Source organism: Tinamus guttatus, unplaced genomic scaffold, assembly GCF_059628265.1.
Source record: "Tinamus guttatus ecotype Peru unplaced genomic scaffold, ASM5962826v1 Tinamus_guttatus_pri_ptg000138l, whole genome shotgun sequence".
Taxonomy (NCBI): domain Eukaryota; kingdom Metazoa; phylum Chordata; class Aves; order Tinamiformes; family Tinamidae; genus Tinamus; species Tinamus guttatus.
In genome coordinates, this window is record NW_028288672.1 from 1391481 (window position 1) to 1413194 (window position 21714).

Below are 21714 nucleotides of genomic sequence, written 5' to 3' on the forward strand. Positions count from 1 at the left end.
GCAGGCCTGAAGGAGAAATGAACAGGCCAAACTGACAGCAAATCTCAGGCCAAGCAGAAGCCATCACACGGTGCTGTGCTAGTTAGCAGAGTGACTGGTTCTAGTCCGCTGCTGGTTGTGCTGCCAAAAAGGCAGTGAATCAAAAATAACTTAGAGAATTACAAAGCAAGCAGATGTAGAGAGTGAAACAACTGGAAGTATAAGCACTGCATAATGAAAATCAGGAATATTTGTTGCGGATTTTCTCTTTTTCAAATCCTAGATGAAACTGAAAACTGCTAAGACTGAAGATCCATAACAGCAGCAAGCAACAACAACAAAAATATTCCTGACATTCTTTGGACAAGATTTTGACATCATAGTTTTAAAAAGACAAATCCTCTGTTGGTATAAACAAAGTGCCATGCACACATGCTACATTTCAGAACACAAACATTCGTATTGAATTCTACCACGTGGAGACTAATTGAAAATGTTTAATTCCTAGTGTGGACTGTTTATATATAGATCTTACCTGTATGCACGTGCCTATGTGTTTACATATGAGTTATATTTATATGGATATGTAAATATATAAATACACACACACGCATGTCTCTATGTGTATGTATATAGAGAGAGATATATGTATGTAGATATATGTATGTAGATATATATAACCATATTGTGTACTTGTATACAAATATTGTATACAAGTACACTTGTATACAATATTTTCCAATTCCAAGTTGTATATTGGAATAATGAAGCCATTCTTACATGAGGGTTCCATATAGCAACTATACACCCATCACCCAAAGTATGTAGTCCAATAAAAACTACAGTTTGTATTTAATTTTACTGAAAGTAGTTGATCTAATCAAGGAACAAAATGTGTTCAAAATATTGAAGGAAAGCACACATACACACACACACACACACACATGCAAAATCTCATTTATGCTGGTCCCGGGTGCCTGTCTGTCCGGTCACTATGACCCTTCTAAACTTGGATTTCTGCAGTTTTGTCTCAATGCATGTGTCAAGATAAATTCCTGGCTCACTCCAGCCTTGTGCCTTCTCTAGTTTCATGGTTTTCAAGCTGACCATCTGCTGGGATTTTCAAGGTGTCCTCAGAAGCAGCTGTATTTGCACTCCAGTAGAGCTCAGACAAAGCAGTCTGGGCTGGGAGCTGTGTCCCCTTCAAACCACCATTCCTCTGCTCATCCTTCCTCAGTAACAATGGGTAGCTACCAAATTTATCAGTTAATGATTAACATTCCATTTAATGGTACCTGCACATTTTATTTCTATTCATAAGCAGAGTCAAAAGCCTTGACAGGTTTTGCTCCTACCCAAAGGCTGACTATTTTCCCTATACCCCATGAAAGATTCTGACCACAAAAACAACACATGTTGAAGACGATAACAAGTCAGCACTAATTTATTTTACTGGGGCTGGATGAAGCCAGAGGAGATAAAGAACACTTATTTTGGGGGAGGGTTTTTGTTAGCTTTTCCTAGAGCAACAGATTCTGATTACAGTTAGGTTAGATAATTATTAAATGCAACATGCAAGAATTAAATACTTACTTTGTTAGTATTACATATAAATGATAACTGCTTAAAAGCAAGGAAGGGAGGAAGGGCGGAAGGAAGGAAGAAAGGGCGGAAGGAAGGAAGGACAGACGGACGGACGGACCTGACATTTAGTTGCAGAATTTGACAACCAAAGGTTTTGGTTTTACTAGCATAAAATATGCTAGTAAAACAATCAAGATTATAAGCACTGATCTCAAAGTACAAACCCTTCAGCACTTGTCATAGCCGAACCATATTTTAGGGCACTTCTGACATACGTGCTTTGAGCATGCTGTGTTATAGAGGAGTCCCATTTTAAAATTTCCATATTTTGCAATGTAATAGCATTAGAAAATGTCTCATAAGGGTTACATTTTTTTTTCAAATGTTCCTAGAAGAAAAGCAATAGGCAATACCAAAAGTTGTTCCTTTTCTTTAGTCTTCTGCATATTGTTTGAAAAATGGGAGCATAGCATAATAGACTGTGAAGTTATTACTGAACCGTTAACTTACAGATTGCAATATCCTGCCATATTCAAAATTCAGTGTCTGAAATAGGAATCTAAATCATGCTAAGTTTCATTTGTTTATGTCAATCTACTTTTAATATTTTGATGAAAAGAAATATTTATCATCACTGAAATTTTTCTTGTGGCACCATTTTATTTTCCAAACAAAAGTAATACAAAAGGCTTCTCAAACAAGATGCCCTCCAACCTGTTTGTTTATTTATTTGTTTTTAAGAGAATTTAGCACGTACTTTTTTTCAGATAGTGGTAGTCTGATTTTTACGCCAAAATTTAGACCAAATCAATTTTCTGTTATAGCTGTACTATAACACCTTGAAAAACTATGTATGCAGCAGAAATGATAAGAGCCTGATGCATATGTTCTATCACTATACCAGTATGTACATCTTTGTTCTATAAAAATTATTACAGCAGCTTTACCCTAATATTGTTATTTGAGCTCAAAGATTTCTTTTCTGGTGAGTATGCTGGGCTTGTAAACATCTTTAATCATAATACAAAAGTTAAAAATTAAGGCTGTAAAATCCAAATGAATTGATTGCTAATGTAAGTATTTAGCAAATAAAAGAGAGATTAGTTCTAAAGGTTCACAATGGAGAGAGTGAATGGATTACTGGAACAACAGGCATTCCTGTGGTAGGTGATTTGTTTTTATTTACTAATACAATCATTGATTTGCCATAAAAGTAGTGACTGATTTTATTGCTTGAATTAGTCTTCTGGAAATGCAGTTGGTTTAAACCATAAATAACATATAATGAACAAGGGTATCATATGTGAAAAAAAAAATTAGAAAATAACATCTATAAAGTCAACTCAGACTTACTCCTGACCAGTATTAAATCCCATGGCCTTATAATTCTATAATGCAAAAAAATAACTTTATTGAAATTACTTTTCAAAAGGTCTAATCAAATCAGTAAATACTTCTTTTGTATTCAAGCTCTAAAGTTGCTTATAATTCACAAATTCTATACTTAGTTATGCAAAAGGCAAAATAAAAAAAAAAACTGTAAATACTTTCGTCTGTGTTTACAAGCTCACATAGTTGTTATGAGGAGTCTCTCCATATCATAAAAAGCAGATGTCAAATGTAAATGCATTATTTTATAGAAAGAAAACAGTAACCAACAGGAGAGGATTTTCAACAGGGTAATGCATTCTACGGCTCCCCATTCCAGCAGGCACTTTAAAACTTCACTTTTCTGCATTATAGGAAAATCAGTACCTCTCTAGATAAGTAACTATTTTGTGGGAGGAGCATGATTTAGAAAGTAAAAATTACTTATTCTATTTTAGTAATTTACTTTGCTGCTTAGAGTTTGAACATTTTCTGATATGTGCAAGGAATCCTGATGGAAAAATAACTCTTTCCTGATATCTCCTCAGCAGTGATATGTCACATATCAACATATACAGCTGAGCACTGACATAAACTGGAGCAGCCTTATAATCAGTGCAAGCACATATTGGAATAACTCTTCGTCTTTCGGAATAAGCAACAGTGAAATAAGCCACAATTCTTTACAGAATATTTTCAAAACTTCTTTACATGTCTATTATCACTTCCCTTGCTATTTTTCTCTCAAGATTTTCTGAGTAAGACCATGGCAATATGGTGACAAGCAGATAAAACTGTGGGTTTTCTGAATATTTTTTCTCTAGACTTTTTTTTTTTCAAATGTTCAGTTTAGCATGCTAACATTTATGAAATTATTTTGAGAAAAGATTTTCCAGATTCAAAATAGAAGTTCAAAGTAAATGTCAGACATGGAAATCATCAAACATCAACATGTAAGACAGTCAAACTGAGCAGTAAAAATCAAGTGCCTTTTTTTGCCCAATGAAGGACTAGAAGTTTGGTGCTGAGATACACCATTCAGTGCAGAGTTTCTGGCCTTTTAATGGATTGCCATCCTCTGGATAAAATGCAACAGATAGTGTTTTAAGATGGCTTTCTGTCAGTAAAGGAAAATATCAAAAGCAAACCAAAAAGTAGACTTCTTGGTGAATTTATGCAATCACTGCTAATTGCTCAGGAGCCAAATTGATGAGTATGGTATAAACAGATTGACATGTCACTGTAATGAAGACTCTTCATGTTATTTATATGTGAAATAATTCTGTCTTTTCCTGACTCTGAATGCTGAATTCCAAAGAAGAAAAATATATTTGATGGAAGTAAATGAGAGCTGAGATAATTTTTAACATGCAGTGACCTGAGGCAGCTACATTGTTTATAAAGTCTAATTTTAAAGTGTATTATTTACCATAGAAGCATTACAATCTATCATGTCATTGGGGCTGCCAACGCTAAATCCCTATCCTACAGTCCTTGTGATTTTGGGGCATGATTGCTTATATGCAATAGCTGCTTCTCTGAGCAAAACGATATACATGAACATTTTTCCTTATGTTTAGAGAACTGACTGAGTCTGAATTATAGGCTTCCAAAAAAGGGAAGGTAATGCTAATATGGAAGTATTACTGGGACATATGAGATATTACTGCTGTGACTTCATTAGTTGTACAGACTCTTTGTTGCATTTCACACATAGGCCAGGCAGATCCATTTCATTTATATACATATATATTTTGCTTTGTTTACCTATTCGTCTTTTGCATGCAGAAAGCCCAGCGGAGGTCTGAGGGTGGATGTGATATACACACAACGTGCATAAAGTTTGTACAGGACTTCATATCGCATCTTCTATCTGCCCTTGATCAGCTTTGAACTGGCACTTACCAGCCCACAGATGTTTCCAAACAAGCTTGATGTTCAGTGGGATTTTCCAAACCAACTTCCATCTTCCTCTGTAGCACAGATAATGGAGGGAAAACTTTTCAATATCTGGGAAGCTTTCCTGAGTGGGAAGCTGCTTACATTATCCATAAATGAAAAGGAAGAGGAAAAGAGAGCTTGCACTGGAGAGAAACACTTGCCTATTGATTCTATATCATCAGCTAGAGTTTCTGGTGTTGGTCCTTAGGCTGAATCAATCACCAATTTCAGTAGAGGGCTGACTCCCAAATGCCCCCTGTCTATCTCCATGTCCTGCTGCTTGGGGTGGATGCCCCCATCTGCAACCTGTTGCTGTGACCTATGGAAATTTGTTGCTTGCCAGGCAATTAGGTCTAGGACACAGGGGAGAGATTGCCCAGGTAATAGGTGTATTACCCCATACGGCTCTTCTACATGGACATCAGTGACTCTCAAGAGGTTCATATTGGGCTGATAGTGTTTACCATCATCATTAATGAGTGGAATGTTGGGGCCAAATGCACCCTCAGCAAGATGGTGAAACTGGGAGGACAGGATGAGAAACCAGATCATTGTGCTGTCTTTTAGGCTGAAAAAAAAAGACTATCAGAGACCTCCTGTTGTTCAGCAATGGGAAACGCCAACTACCCCACCTCTGTCTGAGGAATAACTTCAGGCATCCATAAAAGTTAGGGGGAGCTGAAAAATAGCTTTTCAGAGAAGGATGTGGTGGTCCTAGTGCACACCAAGTTGAACATGATATAGCAATGTGTCATTTCAGCAAAGGCCAACAGTATCCTGGGCTGCAGTAAGCAGAGCATCACCAGCAGCCTCAGGAAGGTGATCCTTCCCTCTACTCAGCACTGGTGAGGCAACATCTAGATGGTTGCGTCCAGCACCAATTCCCCCAGTACAAGAAAGACATTAACATAGTGGAGCTAATCAACATAGACAAGTAAGGGACTAGCAACTGTCACATAAGGAGAAGTTGAGAGAGCTGGAACTGGATCCTGGAGAACATTTGTTGGAGGGGTATATACATCTTATCAATATGTATAAATACCTGATGATAGCAGGAGGGCCAAATTCTTCCCAGGGTTAACCAGTGAAATGACTAGAGACAATGGACACTAACTATAATATAAGAAATGTCCCTTAAACATCTTAAGAAAACCTTTTTTTCTTTTTTCTTTTTTTTTTCTTTCTTTTTTTTTTTTCTGTGAGTGTGATCAAACACTGGAACAGGATGCTCAGAGAGTCTGTGGAATCCCCATTCATGCAGATATTCAAACCTGACTTGATACTGTCCTGAGCAACCTGTTGGAGCTGACCCCAGTTTGATCAGGGAATCTGGACTAGACAGTCTCCAGAGGTCCCTGCTGATGATCCTGCAATTCTGTGGTTCTGTTTCAAGATGTTTGCTTTTATCTGTTTATCTGATATGACCTTTTGTAAAGCTCATTATCTTAATAAAACATTAACCTTTAAAACGTTTGAGCTAAATTACAGTGAAGATGTTTTAGCTATCTTTATAACCTCATATGTTAAATGTACAGTGTTAAATACTATCATCATGATAGCATATTCTGGAATACTTTGCAAAGGGCAGCTTTTACTGCTGGCCATGGGCATATCTTAGACTTTGCTTCACCTGAGAGATATGGTATATAACATGTTATAAACTGACAAAATCGCAGAGAGTAAGATCTCTCAAGTTTTCATCAAGGTAAAACCGCCATCTTCCAAAAAAATGATCTGAAAAAGGTAAAGAGAATTCCTTAGGTCTCGTTTGTGGCTCAAACCAGAAATTTCCTGTCTTAATTTTTCAGTCTTACGTAATATCTGTGCTGACAGATCCGTTCTTGGGTCAATGTCACATAGGGGAACATGACATTTCAAGAGAGAATCTAGTTTATCATTCTCTCCTAGGACATGAGCAACTCCACCTTATTCAGCCTTGAAAGCTCTGCTGAGGCCACACCTGCAGTATTGTGTACAGTTCTCAGCTCCCCAGTATACAAGAAGAACATTGAGATTCTAGACAGGGTGCAGTGTAGAGCAACAAAGATGATTAAGGGACTGGAGCATCTATCATATCAGGAAAGACTAAGCGAGAGGGCCGGTTTAGTCTGGAGAAGAGAATGCTGAGAGATTTGATCAACATGTTCAAGTACCTGAGGATGGGGCCAGGCTCTTTTCTGTGGTGGCCAGTGACAAGACAAGGGGTACCGTGTGTAAGTTAAAACATAGGAAGTTTAATCTCCATATGAGGAAGAACTTCTTTCCTGTGAGGGTGACAGAGCCCTGGAACAGGCTGCCCAGAGAGGTTGTGGAGTCTCCTTCTCTGGAGATCTTCCAAACCCGCCTGGATGCCACCCTGTGCCATGGGCTCTGGGTGTCCCTGCTGGAGCAACAGGGTTGGACTAGATGATCTCTAGAGGTCTCTTCCAACCTCAACCATTCTGTGATTCTGTGTGAAAGATGTCTGCCCATTCTGTTTTAAAAAACTTCTAGCAATGACAAGTCTACGGTCTCCCTGGTCACCCTGGTCAGTCCTTTCCCATGATTTATTATTGGATTTTTTTTTCCTAATACATAATCTAAACTGCCCTTGCTCTAATTTATGACCATTACTTCTTGTTCTATCCAAGTCAGACATAGAGAACAGATTATTCTTTGTCTTTGTCACTACCTTTTGCATTGTGCTATTTTATATCCCTGCCAGTCATTTTTCTTCAAACCCTACCCTTTCTTTCAAAGGTCACGTTTTCAAGAAGTCTGCCTTTTTTTTTTTCTTCTGTCACTTTCTGTGATTTCTCTTACAAATATTGTTTCAAAGCAGTACAAAACTGAGATGATAAATTCATAAATTTGAAAATTTGAAATTCTTTTAATTTGGAAATCTGACATTGTACGAATACCTAGTTTCATATCATTCTAGTTTCATAAGACAATTTCAAGGGCACAGAGCCCAGAATTTCAAAATAAAAGTGCTTTGCTTTATTAATTTAGGTCATTCCTGCATTTAGCTGTGACAGTGTAAGATATTACTGATCCCAGCAGTCACTGTCACTCAAGATGTCAGTCCATGCGCCAACGGTAAAATTTGCATACATAAACCAGCCTTGAACTTCAACTGTTGAACTATGGCACCGGATTAACTTCTATCAGCTGTTTCTGTGATGGCAGTGACTTTTAGCAGCAGGACAGAATGGACAATGAGAGGCTATAATGTCTTACATAACACACCTGTTTGCATTAGTATTTGACCTAGAGGTATTTAGGTAACCCTGACTAAATCTACCTTGGTGTATTCCAAAACCTACTTTTGCTGCACATAGGTGTTTTTCATCTCCTTGAAGGTGTTATCACATCATATTACAGAACAATAACAATCATAAACTTTGACCTGAAATCTGTCCGTTGTTGAATTGGATTATTCATAACACAGAAGAGAGTAAAACTTATGTAAATATAGCTTTTCAGACCAGACACTACCAAAAGGAGAAAATTAACTAGGCAAAAGCTTCCTTTTGTAATAAAAGCATGTGATCATCTCATTCAATGACCATGAAGAACTGGACTGGAAACACACTGGGGGATTCTTGCTAACCCAAAATGCTGACAAAACCTCAGACTCACAGACAAAGGGAAATCAGACTTGCAAACATGAGGGAAGGGTCAGTTTGGGTCAGAAGGCAGTAGGGAAAATGTGTGAGAAAAAATATTTTTGAACAAAAACATTAACCACTGTAACCTGAGACAGAATTAATGCTGGAGTGGTGTTTATGATATTATTTTGTTCTAATATCACTATATAGATAACTTCATACAAAGGCACAGGGTCGTAGAAAAATGTTGAACACTTCCAGCCACAAGTTCTCTTTTTCCCTGTTCCTCCCCTTATCACCTCCTGCTCAAATGCTTTCTTGCCATCTGAGCCTCTGTATAGTTTCTAGCAGTACAATACAGCAGTACATCCTCTTTTCCCGAACAACTCCTGCAATATCTATTTGGGCTTGTATATCTCCTTCTTTGATGATCCTTTCATTCTTCGCTCTAATTTCGTATAAAAGCTTTTTCTGTTTCTCACAAGGTGTTGAGCTCATAGCTTGAGACTTAACCTTTCAGGAGTGCTTGCTAAACTCCAGTTATATTCAGGGAGATCTAGTGAAGAAAGTCAGTGAAGTAAGTGAGCTTTTCAATTTCCTAGACTAATTCAAGTGAATCCTCAGACAATTAATTCACAGTCCTCTGAGAAGATTTGCAAGAGACTGTAGTTATTTAATGCTAAAGAACAGACCACTATTTTGGCTCGAGTCATTATGCCACGTTCACTACATGAGAAATGTAGATGAGAAACAAACAAACAAACAAAATATATAAATGTAGATGCAGGTTATACAAAGTCTATTAACAATGCAGTGAGCTGCCTTGTTTTAGATAACTTGGTTGTAACCCAAGTATTCGGGGATAAAGTGACAAATTAAACTCCAAACACTGATTCTATAAGTGGTTCCAGCACTTGCAGTTACTGAGAATCTAGATATGATAGAATCTGCAAAAACACTGCATTCTTACACTGACACTTTCAGGATCCAGCCCAGATTTGCATTCATTTTTTTGAAAATTCTCAGGCCAAAACATGTTACAGAAGCCTTTTAGCAAAAATATTAGACCCAGAGAACAGGTTTCCTTTCATTTTCATGTTTACTTAAGAGTTCACATGAAAAAGCATTTATATTCCTTTATGAGTTCGATGATTCATGATGTGTCGTGTTTGACAAAGCATTTGGGACATTTCAATCCCAGTGTTCTGAGAAGTAGCTGAACAAAGCTCTTTCGTATTTGTTTTCATGGAGGACATATATAACTTTGGTCACTTCTGCTCCTCCCTAACCTTAATCATATCTTTTTGTTTTTCTACTTGTTCTGGGTGACTTGGTAATATCTTATAAGCAAGGAAGAACGGTTCTCACAGTTTTTCAGTATACTTTGCAGTTGCCTGAGCATACTTAATTTTTTAATATATTTTTCTAGGAGTACACTTCTTCGGACCTTTCAGCATGTTTTACTTTTTGCTTTTAAATGTTTTCTAGTTTGTGCCTGTCGGTTGAAAAAGCAACTAGTGTCTGAACCCAGATGCCATATTCTGAATGGAATATGAATTCTGAATGGAATATTCTGAATATTCATTGTTGCTAAACAAAATAAAATCCATGAACATGAGGAAACATTGACCTGAGCAATGCTTAGGCAAATTTTATTTCCTTTAAATTAGAAATTACCAGAAAATGCTCACCCGAGGCTGCATAAGGTTAGTTTAAAATACATTATTGTTCTTTCATTAAAAGCCAATAAAGTGCTTACTTTTTATTATAGTTTAATAGTGTATCAGAGTAGTACCTATTTACATAAATACTACAGTTCCCAATTTTTTCTTCTGAGACCGGTGTCTATCCTGTTCACCTCACCTCTTTACCTCATTTTATTGGTTTCAGCCTTGACCAGAATACAGCACTTAGTCTAATCTTACAAAGAATTTGGAACACTGACTTGTTTGTATCATATGTGAAATGGATTTGAAGAGTCAGTTCATCCACTCAAAAAGCAGCTAAAATTTTTTAAACACAAAATGAACTTTCATGCAACAGTCAAATTCTTTGACTCTAGAGAGTTGTTCACTTGATCATGCCTCAGACAAACTTATTTTAAGATGAGATTGTCTAGAAAAAGGAGGAATGGAAATTTTATAATCTCTCTTCAAGTGAAACAAGTATCTCTTATTCTAATATTATAATAATATTCTAATATGATACTGTCTCTTGAAATGATTTCATCAGATATTGCTGAAGATAAGTGAGAAGTACGTGCATGAACAAGGGTAGCACGAAATACAAAAGTTTCGTATTGTCATTGTTGAATTGTTCAATCTCCTTTCCTACCCAAGGAAAGTTTAGTTTAACATTTTTTACAAGTGACATGATGGAAGAGTATAAATGAATTCACTCAAGTCCTTTTGTTACAGTAGCTGCTTCTTGAATATAATACATGTATGGAGGGAGTAAAGAAGATGTAGTCAAACTATTCCCAGTGGTAACCTGTGAAAGGGGAAGAGACAATAGGCACAAACTGAAATACAGAAATTCCATTTAAATATAAGAAAAAGGCTTTTTCTGTTGTACTGTAACAGTAGTCAAATACAGGAATAGGTCTTCCAGGGAGTTTGTGGAATGTCCATCTTTGGAGATATTCAAAATGAATCTGGACCTAAGCAACTTGTTGGTATTGACCTTGCTTTGAGTAGAGTCTTAGACTAGATGATCTCCACTGGACCTTGACAACCTTAGTAATTCATGATTTTTTGATCCCATTAATATGTTTCATTCAGGTTACTAGTTCATTGTGAAACATCAAGCAGTGGGACAATGCAAGAAATGAAGCATAACTCATCATATAAATTTTCATTCACGAATTTAATCTTCTATTATACTGTGTTATCACATCTGCTGCTCTTGAAATGTGTTTGTCAAAGGAGAAATTCTGGTCCTGGTCCTACTAGTCCTGCCCATCTGTACTTGTTAGGAATGAACACTTGTAAATTTCTGGAGGTAATTAAATATTTCATATGTTCCTAGATGCTGTTGTTTAGAACACAACTTGCATGATTTAGGGATTTAGTGCAGCTAGAGCTACTGGTTTGGTTCCATGGTTTTCTAGCTGATTCGCAAATGCCACATGTTTAATAATGACTGCAGTACCTCTGAACACATAGTAGTACCTCTCAATATCAAACTCTGCTGCAGGGGTGTATGAGGGACTTTTGACACATTATCTGAGTAAACTGATGCCATTATACTCAAATAATTGAACAAAAGTAAAATGAGAGCATCAAAAATGTCCTAAATGTCTCCACAACTTCACCAATTGAAAAGAATTTAAGGGAGTGAGCTGCTAGTAAAAGAAGTATATAAAATAATTACAATAAAAGAGTGTGATGGGATTGATTCACTAGTATGCACCAGTGCCACTGCACTGCTGTAAATCAGAGTAATAGATTAGTTATGATCTTGGGTTTACAAATGCTTTATACTACTGGGGAAAACTGTTATAAGGGACCATGACTTTAAGCATGATAAAACCTATTCAGATAATTGTATTCTGTACGTTCTGTTTGAAATACATTGATAGAAAATTATTATAAACATTTTTTTTTTCCTCTATGTGCTATCTTGTCTCATGAAAACATGTTTTCTTTGGAAAATTTCATGCAAAGTAATATTTTACTCAGAGAGAGAAGATTATGCATTTTTCCATTGATTCTGTTCATAAGCTCCCACAAGTTTGAATGTTGCTTATTGCCATAAATGCTCATCTGACAAAAGTTCACATGGTACAATAAAAAATGAACCTTTTAAGCCATTAAACTTGTATTAGTCACTGAGGAACTATTTCTTCTATTACTGAAATTAGATGAAATAATGCTGTTTTCTCTCGCTGTCTAAAATTGATTTGAAAATGGCAAGTAATCATATAAAACTATCTGAGATTGCACAGCTATATTCTAAAATGCCTCAGCAGAACAGAATTCCTTTCAGTAGTAAACACTTTCCAGGCAGTTTTGAATATTCATGCATTTTTGGATCAAATTAATGTAGATGTAGACTGAAGAATGTAGTGTTAGTCCTGAAGTGTCTCTACAGATTCTTCATTCAGGATTGTTGATAAGAATCTTTCTGTCTTACAGAAAATGTGATTGAGATGAGCAAAGAATCAAATTCCACTGCCCTGGTTCTGTGATCCACTAGCTTCGAGAGAGTGAAACAAAAATGAATCTGCCTTCCTTTGATAGTTCTTAACTACAAGAACTTTAATCTGTTTGAATGTCTCCTCATATCTTCTCTAGTTAGAAAACTAGACGGTATATAGCCTGTTTATAGTGTCTTCAACATAATGAAAAGATATGTCAAGAGTGTACAACATGGTATGTATTTGTCTCAAAAATGTATATGGTCTTTTTGTCTTCATATATCTAGATAAATCACTTTGTTCATGTCACAGCTACATTCAGTTTACAACAATCTGTTTGGAATGTGTCTGTTGCTCATGAAGTCTTGTGTTTCTCTGAATCACAGAATCACAGAAAGCTTAAGGTTGGAAGGGACCTCTAGAAATCATCTAGTCCAACTCCCCTGCTCCAGCAGGGACACCTAGAGCACGTGGCACAGAGTGGCATCCAGGCGGGTTTGGAAGATCTCCAGAGAAGGAGACTCCACAACCTCTCTGGGCAGCCTGTTCCAGGGCTCTGTCACCCTCACGGTAAAGTTCTTCCTCATATGGAGATTAAACTTTCTATGTTTCAAACTACACCCGTTATACCTTGTCCTGTCACTGGCCACTACGGAGAAGAGTCTGGCCCCATCCTTCCTACAATCACCCATCAGGTACTTGAACATGTTGATCAAATCTCCTCTCAGCATTCTCTTCTCCAGACTAAACAGGCCCAGCTCGCTCAGTCTTTCCCCATAAGCTAGATGTTCCAGTCCCTTAATCATCTTCATGCCTCTCTGCTGGACCCTCTCTAGAAGGTCATTGTCCTTCCTGTACTGGGGAGCCCAGAACTGCACACAGTACTCCAGGTGTGGTCGCATCAGAGCTGAGGAGAGGGGGCGGATCACCTCCCATGACCTGCTGGCAACGCTCCTCCTGATGCAGGCCAGGATGCCATTGGCCTTCTTGGCCACGAGGGCACATTGCTGCCTCATGGTTAACTTGTTGTCAACCAGGACTCCCAAATCCCTCTCTGCAGAGCTGCTTTCCAGCAGGTCAACCCCTAGTCTGTGCTGGTGCCTGAGGTTATTCCTACCCAGGTGCAGGACACTGCACTTGTCCTTGTTGAATCTCACAAGATTCCTCTCTGCCCAACTCTCCATCCTGTCTAGGTCTCTCCGAACGGCAGCAGAGCCCTCGGGAGTGTTGGCCACTCCTCCCAGTTTGGTGTCATCTGCAAACTTGCTGAGAGTGCGCTCTGTGGCCTCATTGAAGTCATTGATGAACAAGTTGAATAGCACTGGGCCCAGTACTGACACCACTGAGCACTGGCCTCCAACCAGACTCAGCCCCATTTATCACCACCCTCTGGGCTCTGCCATTCAACCAGTCCTCAATCCACCTCACTGTCCACTCGTCCAGTCCATACTTCCTGAGCTTCCCTATGAGGATGTTATGGGAGGCTCTGTCGAAAGCCTTGCAGAAGTCAAGGTAGACAACATCCACGGTTCTCCCATCATCTGCCCATCAAGCAAGATTTTCCCTTGGTGAATCCATGCTGGCTACTCCTGATCACCTTCTTTTCCTTGACGTGCCTGGAGAAGGTCTCTAGGATGAGCTGCACCATCACCTTTCCAAGGATGGAGGTGAGGCTGACTGGCCCGTAGTTTCCTGGGTCCTCTCTCTTGACTTTTTTGAAGACTGAATTGGCACTGGCTTTCTTCCAGTCTTCTGGCACCTCCCCCGCTCTCCATGACCTCTCAAAGATGATGGAGAGTGGCTGAGCAATGACCCCTGCCAGTTCCTTCAGCACTCTTGGGTGCATCCAATTTGGGCCCATAGATTTATGGGTGTCCAGTTTGCCTAAATAATCCCTAAACCAATCCTCCTCTACCAGAGGAAAGTCTTCCTCTCCCCTGGCTCTCTCTCTTGTTTTCAGGCTCAGTCGTTCATGGGGACTAGCCTTAGCAGTAAAGACAGAAGCAAAGAAGGCATTTAGTAACTTTGCCTTCTCTGCATCCTCCGTCACCAAGGCACCCTCCCCATTCAGCAGCGATCTAACATTTTCACTAGTCTTCCTCTTGCTGCTGATGTATTTGTAGAAGCCCTTCCTGTTGCCCCTGACATCTCTCACTAACTTTAATCGCAAATGGGCCTTGACCTTCCTCATTGCATCCCTGTATTTTCTGAAAATGTTCCTATATTCTTCCCATGTGGTCTGGTCCTTCTTTCACATTTCACATGCTCTTTTTCTCATTAAGTTTACCCAACAGCTCCTTGCCCATCCACACAGGTCTCCTGCCCCCCTTGATCGATTTCTTTCTGATAGGATGCACCGATCCTGAGCTTGGAGGAAGTGGTGTTTGAATATTAGCCAAGATGGAGCTCTACGGATCATTTGTCTTCCACACCATCTTTTTCTGACAATTTAATTTGAGTATACAAGCTTCCAAAAAAGAGTGTGCAGACCTCTTAAAGCAGTGCAAAGAAGCTATTGACAATCATGAAGAATCTTGCCAGGCCTGATTGATAAAGCTGTAACTCATACCTGTTTCCCCTAAACATGCTGAATCCATTCCTATAGTAACGAGTACCTATGAATGGGGTTACTACTATCCAGTGTAACAATCAGGACCAGAAATTAATTTACAAGGCATGTTTGGAAAGGCATATTTTAAACCTTCCCCATCTCTTGGGGTTGGGAATCTTCCTATGGACACCTTGAACTGGGAATTCACAGTCCTTCCTCAGACTTTGAAGCCTGGCACCTGTCTTCACCATCCAAGGAACGAACTCTACCACAGGATGTCATCAACTAACAAATGCCAAGGGATGACTAGCCAGTTATATTAGCAGAGTATAAGTGTGAGATATTGAAGACCAGCATATTGGGAGAAACCTTTTCCTGCAAGCTTTACCTCATAGAGTTTAATGGAGCACTGCAGACAAGAAGTGCTGGTTGGTAGGAGTAGTGGGGGTAGCTATCCCTTTTTATTTATTTATTTGTTTGTTTGTTTGTTCTCCATTTTTTTTTTCAAGAGAAACACAGAGGATAATATCCAAAGATTTTTAGGAACTGAAATATCATCAAAATTCTGTTCAGAACTCCTTACCTACCTATATTGCCTAAGGAATAAGCTTCTTAGAAAAACCACAAGCAAAGTATATAAAAAAGAAGATTCAGAGTTGCATGACTGTAGTTATATAGGGTGAGAGCAGAAATGAATATTAAAAATGACTTGCAAGTGGGGCTTTATTTCAAAGTGATTCCAAGAGGCTTTTACCTTTAACTGTGCATTTTTGTCTTCAAAATATGGACACATATTCCTGTCTGATACACAAGAGGTAAATTCATTTAGAAGGTTTTATGCCTTCTTTATATCTGTGACTCACATTTTACTAGGATTCTCTCCTAGCATAAATGAATGTGGCTTGAGATTATTTCCTAAATAGTAGTGGATGTCTATAGTATCAAAAGACTCCAAAAAGACCCCAGGAAGACAAGTGCCAGTGCTCTATAATTTTAGTATCTTTATTAAAATAGCTGCTGGACAAATGTCTTCATCTTGATCGTTTTCCCTTTTGTCAAGTTTACTTAAGGTGCTGAAGACCAAAATGGACATAATTATCAATAATGGATCCTCCCCTCCCCTCTCCTCTCCTCTCCTCTCCTCTCCTCTCCTCTCCTCTCCTCTCCTCTCCTCTCCTCTCCTCTCCTCTCCTCTCCTCTCCTCTCCTCTCCTCCCCTCCCCTCCCCTCTCCCCTCCTCTCCTCTCCTCTCCTCTCCTCTCCTCTCCTCTCCTCTCCTCTCCCCTCCTCTCCTCTCCTCTCCTCTCCTCTCCCCTCCTCTCCTCTCCCCTCCTCTCCTCTCCTCTCCTCTCCTCTCCTCTCCTCTCCTCTCCTCTCCTCTCCTCTCCTCTCCTCTCCTCTCCTCTCCTCTCCTCTCCCCTCCTCTCCTCTCCTCTCCTTTCCTCTCCTCCCCTTCCCTCCCCTCCCCTCTCCTCTCCTCCCCTCTCCCCTCCTCCCCTCCCCTCCCCTCTCCTCCCCTCTCCTCTCCTCTCTTTTTCAAGAAACATTCTCTCTCCATGAGATTTTGAAGAGTTTAATTTGAAAGGATACAATGAGGCAGGTTTTGTTCAAGGATTAGAAACAACGAAGAGAACAATCACTACAGGCAGAACCTAACTAGGCTGAGAATAGCTTGGGTAACAAAAATATATTTGAAAGAACCAATAAGACTGCCTTCCACTTTTGATCCTATGTTTTAGTGAAATAGAGTAGAAATACATAGCTAATTGTTATATACAATAAGAACAGTAAAACCACCAAGGTGGTCCTGCACTGTGTAACAGTTAAGAACTCAAAATTTGTTTTCCAGAAAACAGTTTTTAATGGTCTGTGCTTAACAACATGATGCGATAATGTATTTATGGTCATTTCAGAAATTTCATAGGCAATAGGTGTTTAAGAGCCATTTTAGATAAGTTACTGAAAATTAGATACTTAGACCTAAAATTAGATAGGAGGCTGAGATGCAATGCTAACAACACACTTAACTCATTCCCTCTAGTCCCCAAAATAATGTTCTGATCATGAGTTACTGATTTGAATCTTTTTGCTGATTTTCCTTTTTATTTCCTATACCATGCAGGTTTCCTTTTTCATCTGTAAAGAGCTGTTTACATCCCTTTCTACTTTTAATTCCTCTTTCTGACCTTATTTGTAGCAATTCTTTTTACTCCTTTCCATCTCATTTTCTTCCTCCTTGCTCTATATGCAAGTCCTTCTCATGTTGAACAATATTCCACTTCTTCCTGCCATCTTTGTCCTTTCACTCAATCTTGAATATTTGTCTTGAATAGTTCACCAAAGTAATGGAGATGATTGATTTCTTTTCCTTCACTTTTTTGGATTTCTTAGATATGTATAATTTTGTGTTTGCATCTGCAGGTGAACATTTCAGTTGTGATTTTAGACTGCCAAATATAGACCTTTCTCCTGAAATTACATAAATATTTATCATTAAAAAAATTAATCAAGTACTACAGTACCTATTAGAGCCTTGGTTAACTGTGTCAAAAACCCTACATTCATCTGTATCACATATGTTGAAGGATACATTTATACTGAATAAAATCAGAAATAAGATATTGTCTCAAGCTAAAAACTCACTGCAATTTTTTCAACAAGCAATATTCATAAGGCATCTTGGTGGTGTCTGAGCACTGGCTCAAACATTGGCTATTAAGACATTTGGGACTTACTTCAATCTTCAGCTACACAAATATAAATTACATTGGCTTCTGTAGGAATTGCATGTGTGTACATCTACCAGCAGAAATTCCTCTTACAGTGCTTTGATGTCTGTGAGATAAACAAATAAAAAGTCAATAATATGAATCGTTAAGAAGGCGTGAGCTGGACTCATTAAAATAGAACCCTAGGTATTAATCTAAAATTCAAATAAGATGCTAACAGACACAATTTAGAGTCCAAACATTATCTTCCAGCCCAATTATTTTTAATTTTTACATTCTTCAGTTCTCCAGTTTTAAATACCACCAGAGAGACTGTGGCAATTCTTGTCCCGGAAGGTAAAAGCATTTATAATTTTGTAACAAAGATTGTACTAATGACATTTTTAGTAGAGCTTTGCAAGTTTGCAATTAACATTACAACTTTACCCATCTGAAAACAGTGCTTTGTTAAAATCAAAATTTTATATGTAAAACCTCAGTTCTGGGGTAAATTCTCTTTTCCCACCCTGAAGCTTGATATTAGAGCAATAAAATTCTGCTTCTTGAGTAATCGTGTCCTAAAGAACTTAAAAAAGAAAGTGGAGAAATGGAATATGGGCACACAAAAAATCTGCATCACACAATTATTATTACTATGTGGCTGAATAGGCTTAATTTTATTCTGAAGAAAAATACTACAGTTTTCTAAATTATTTGCTTTCTTTAGAACTCTTTTTTTTCCAAAAAAAAAAAAAAAAGAGTTTAAAGAAAAACAATCATCAAAATATTAGAATGTACAGTGGATTAAAAACAAAACAAAACAAACAAACAAACAGTCTTAGCTTCTAGGATGGGCAAAGAGATATTTTTTTCCCATTTACTTTTCCATTGCTCTTGACACATAAGCCATGCTTGAACCAATAAAATGAGCATTTCCATGGAGGCTTTCCAACTGCCTAGTCTTTGGAAGACAATTGGAAGAATAGAGGCGGTGTTGAATATAATTGATTCTTGTAAGCACATAGATTGTTTAGATATATATCTACTAGTTCTAACTTTTGGATGGCATACCCACCTCTAAAATCTGTAGTACAAAATGTTCTGTAGCAGTAGAGATTTTTTAAACATTTTTTTTCTGGAATCTCTTGAATAGCATAAAGATATGAACAGTAAGATTTCTAGCTGGTTATAAGGTTCTAAGAAAAACAAAACAAAACAAAACAAAATAGAGCTAATCAGAAACATTTTATCTGAATGCTTTTTGCCTCAGCTTACCATTTGGTTTTGCATAAAGACAGTTTAATGTATGTGATTTTATACCAGGCATCAAGACAGTATCCAAGTATTTGTGCTTAGAGTTTAGAAATTGATACTCTAAAGCTTTCTCTGATTGCTGAGTACCTTCAGAGTACCAAGCTTCTCTTGTTCCTACAAGGGCTATTTATATAGAAAGGAAGAATGTACGTAGATTTTCCTATAGTTGTAAAATATTGAAGTACTAAAGTAATATTTAATGTCTTTAATGCAAAATAGATATGATTTCATAGAATGCTTAAGGTTGGAAGAGACCTCTAGAGATCATCTAGTCAAACCCCCCTGCACACGCAGGGTCACCTAGAGCATGTGGCACAGGACTGCGTCCAAGCGGGTTTTGAAGATCTCCAGAGAAGGAGACTCCACAACCTCTCTGGGCAGCCTATTCCAGTGCTCTGTCACCCTCACTGTCAAGAAATTCTTCCTTAACTTCATGTGGAACTTTTGATGCTTCAGTTTGTGGCCATTACCTCTAGTTTTGTCAGTGGCCACCACTGAAAAGAGGCCAGCACCATCCTCCTCACTGCCTCCCTTGATGTACTTATAGACACTGATCAGGTCTCCTCTCAGCCTTCTCCAGGCTGAACAGGCCCAGCTCCCTCAGTCTTTCCTCATCGGGCAGATGTTCCAGGCCCCTGATCATCCTTGCAGCCCTGCGCTGGACTCTCTCTAGCAGTTCCACATCCCTCCTGTACTGTGGAGCCCAGAACTGGACACAATACTCCAGATGTGGCCTCACCAGGGCTAAGTAGAGGTGCAGGATTGCCTCCCTCGGCCTGCTGTAGATGCTCTTCTTAGGATCCCATTGGCCTTCTTGGCCATGAGGGCACACTGCTGCCTCATGGTCAACTTGTCATCCACCATGACGCCCAGGTCCTTCTCTGCAGATCTGCTCTCCAGAAGGTCAGTCCCCAGCCTGTACTGGTGTCTAGGGTTATTCCTCCCCAGGTGCAGAACCTGGCACTTGGCCTTGCTGAATTGCATGAGTTTTTCACCGCCCACTTGTCCAGTCTGTCCAGGTCCCTCTGGATGGCAGTGCAGCCCTCTGGGGTATCAGCTACTCCTCCCAGTTTTGTATCGTCAGCTTGAATCAATTATCCCGGATACTTCTGAGTATCTTAACTGATGATAACCTTGGTCTATTAGAGATAATCTCATTCAGTTAGCTCTTCAGTAAACTAAAATACAGTACCTGTGGATTCTCCTGGCTTTCACAAAACACATCTGACTGTTGTCTTCATTTGATTCATCTAGCAAGGAAACTGATGCATTTCCAACTTTAACCTAGGTAGATAATTGGTGAACTAATTTATTTTCTACAAAAACATTGTCCCTCATTTGATCGCTCCAACAAGGGACAAGTTACTAGAATTCATATTATCATAAATTTAATACTCTATGATAATGTAATTCATTTCCATTCCTTTTTATGAGAAACAGTTTGTGCCTGCAATGAACTCACTATCTGCATTTGTTAAGATATTAAATTGAAAGGTTGCATCCACCTTCTCTTCTTAGTTTTACTAAATGAAGTTTTTCTCCATTTATCTTATTTGTTTACCACAATCAGAATTTCAAAGCAATAAAAATATATCATTTCGAAATAACAAGCTTAGTATATCATTATCATTTTAATAATTTCAAGTTATATATCAAATATTTTATCCTATTTTAGTTGCAAAAGCAGAATAATCTCTTTTAATTCTTGTTTTATATAGAGTGTTCTTTGTGTCTTACTTCTTTGATCAACAGTATAAATGTAAGAACAAAAGCCATGTCTCTGTACAGTGAGTAAGTTTGTATTTTACTTCTTTTTTTTTAATATGAATAACAAAATAGTTCACTATGGCCTAGTAAGCAGAGCTTATTTTATTCAAATATACAAAAAACTCAGGCCTAAAAACTCTTTTCTTGTTTTCAAATCCATCCTTTAAAATATTCAGAATAGTAGTTAAATCTGTGTTTAAAATTAAGAATGCAATGAAAATTTAATTACTGAGCCTGATTTTATGCTGCGATTCTATGCAGAAAATTACATATTCTTTTGAATTTCAGTTTCTTTACTACTGAGATTTTTCACAGGACTCGTGTTTCTTCAGTGGCTTTATTTTTCAGAGTCAAACTTTGCAATTTTGTCCCATGACTACCAATGAACCACTGAGGGAATTATGGTTATAAACTAAGCAAGTGACATTTTCAACTCACCTGCTCAGCACATAAACTACACAGACCTAAACCTCACTATGTATTTCAAATAAAACAGTGAACATGACGCAACTGCACAGTCTGTATATTTGAATCAGTAGGCAAAGTATGTGTTATGGAGTCTGGAGGAGAGAATGAGAAAAAACCTTCCTTGTGTTCTGCTGTCCCCATAGAAAGTAATTGAAGAGTTCTTACTCTGTGAACTAATTGACAGAATCAACAGACTTGTTGAAACTTAGAAACTTTGCCCTTCTGCAGATATATTAATCAGCATCCTTTTTTGGTCTCCGAAGTTTACAGGCTAACAGATTTAAGTCTACTTGAGGAAAATATGTAA